Consider the following 3062-nt stretch of genomic DNA (forward strand, 5'->3'; position numbering starts at 1 on the left):
ACTACTCCCCACTACTAGCAATGGCTACACTTCTAATAAGCTCTCTGTAGAGACACAGAGCCCACAATATTCAATTAAATTATTATTCAGTGAAAATAAATATATAAAATGCAGTACAATATGAAAAAGTGCAGATAAAAGTGTACTTAAATTCATTTATACATGCAGTTTATTGCAGCAAGAGCTTAACCAGGCAAAGCTGAGATATTTTAGCAGAAATAACACAATATGTAATACTTATATGGGAAGACAAACCCCCCTAGGCTAGGAGTTAAATGCAGAATATCAGTGAAATGAAACTACCCCCCACTGCTATTAATGGCTACACTTCTAACAAGCTCTCTGTAGAGACACAGAATACACAATATTCAATTCAATTAATATTCTGTGAAAAAATAAATAAAATTCAGTACAATATGAAAAAGTGCAAATAAAAGTGTACTTAAATTTGCTTGTACGTCCACTTGATTGCAGGTAGATCTTAGCCAGCCAAAGCTCAGATATTTTAGCAGAAATAACAAGAAATAACACAAGATGTAACTCTTATATGGCAAGACAAACCCCATAGGCTAGGAGTTAAGCACGGCAGATCAATGAAATGAAACTACCCCCACTGTTACCAATGGCTACACTTCTAACTAGAGGTACAGAGCCCACAATATTCAATTCAATTAATATTCAGTGAAAATAAATAAATAAAATGCAGTACTGTACGAAAAAGTGCTGATAAAAGTCTACGTAAATTCCCTTATATTTCCATTTGATTGCAGACTGATCTTAGCCAGCCAAAGCTCAGATAATTTAGCATAAATAACACAAGATGTAACACTTATATGGCAAGACAAACCACCTGTGCTAAGAGTTAAACACAGAATATCAGTGAAATGAAACTACCCTCCACTGCTAACAAGGGCTGCACTTATAACAAGCTCTCTGTAGATACACAGAGCCCACAATATTCAATTCAATTAATATTCCGTGAAAAAAAATGCAGTACTATATGAAAAAGTGCAGATAAAAATTGTACTTAAATTCACTTATACTTCCAATTGTTTGTACATAGATCTTAGCTAGCCAAACCACATATATTTTAGCAGAATTAACACAAAATGTAACACTTATATGGCAAGAGAAACCCCCTAAGCTATGAGTTATGCACAGAATATCAATGAAATGAAGCTACCCCCCCCCCCCCACACTGCTACCAATGGCTACACTTCTAGCAAGCTCTCTGTAGAGACATAGAAAAAGTTCCTGGAATCCAACAAAATGAAGATAAAAATCAACCACCAACGTAGCAGCAAATAATTCCAGGAGAAACTGGATTCTTGCACCAAAACAGTACTCTTTATTTGGACCACAAACGACAATGTTGAGCGCTTTCATCCATATAAAAAAGACTTCATCAGAACACAATACATCAAAACTCACTCCCTTATATACTAAAAAAACCGCCATTAACACTAATTATTCAATTAATGTCTGGGCTGGCATTAAGTAATTATATACCTCTCATTTCTATCCAGCCTAGTACTTTTAAAAAAACTTTTAAAATATCTGTCAGTATATACACAGTCAATGTGGTTATGAACACAATTCAATAAAAATATTGCATTTAGACCCATGTCTAATACATATAGCAATATTAACCATAACTAAACAAGACACAAAACTGAACTGTTGCAAAAGACTTATACTATATCCTTAACTTACATTTTATGCTATACAAACTATATGCATTTGTGAACATTGAACAATGAGAATATCAATACTATGCATCAAAATTCATGTTTTATATAGATTATAACGTAGAACATCTTAAAAACAATTATGATTATAATAGAAAAAAACTGTGTATAAAATGAAATTAAAACTAAAAAATACTACACTATACAACCTATATGACCAGGGAAGAACAAATAAACCAAATGAATGACAATGTGCCTTATCTGAATACACTACATGTGTGCATGTATTGTTTTATACTCTAATTAAGGGTTTGGTAGGAATCATTTCATTAAGTCCAGGGGATGTGGCTGCATTGAGTCTTATCTGCCACCTAATTTCCTTTTCACTCACGATTGCCTTGATATTCCCCTCTAGGATTGGGTGATACCACTTCCAAGATGGCAAATTTGAAGCCAGTGCAATCTGAGCTATTTATCAGGTGACGAGATAGGGCATTATTAGTATCATGTTTTTTAATGCAATACATGTGATCGTAGATTCTGTTTTTAAAACAGCGATCGGTTTTCCCAACATAATAATTCTTACATGTGTCACATATTGCTAAATATATTAAATGCTGAGTCTGACAATTTCCGTGACAAAATCTCACCTTGCTTCTTATATTGTTGTTTAAGGTGATAGAAAGTTCTTCAAATATGTATCTGCAATAATTACAGTGTCCACATTTTTTTGTACCCCCTTTGTGTATCTTCCCTTTCCTCTGATAACTATATTTAACTTCAATTATTCTCTTCAAATTATTCCCCGTTTTATATACAAATTGGGGTCTGTATGGTACTTTCTCCTTTATAGTAACGTCACTTGTCAATATGTTCCAATTGGACATGATAATGTCCTTTACTTTCTTCGTGTGCCTGCCATATTTTAATATGCATGCTTTGGTATAATTATCATTTCTGGTATTTATGTTAATATTAATATTGTTGTTTCCCTCCTTGGTATTCTGAAGTCCTATACCTAGGAGTGGCGGATACTTTCTACCCCATTCCTGAGATATATATAAGGTCACATCTTTGATCATAACAGAGGGATATCCCTTATCCATAAATAGACTACCAATATATGATAATTCTTGCAGCATGCATTCCTTGACAGATGTCATCCTGGCAGCTCTAATGCACTGCCCCTTAATTATACTTCGTTTAGTAGAATAGGAGTGGGCATTATCAAAGTGCAAGTACCCGTTACTATGTGTGTCCTTCCTAAAAATCCGAGACTGGAAGGACTTCCCATCACTATAAAGATACACATCGAGATAGTTAATCCCCACCGTATCAAACTGATGGGTAAGCTTGAGGTAACTAGTGGTGTGA

This window comes from Protopterus annectens, chromosome 3.part0 (genome assembly GCF_019279795.1).
Source record: "Protopterus annectens isolate FY-2018-M chromosome 3.part0, PAN1.0, whole genome shotgun sequence".
NCBI classification, from domain to species: Eukaryota; Metazoa; Chordata; order Ceratodontiformes; family Protopteridae; genus Protopterus; species Protopterus annectens.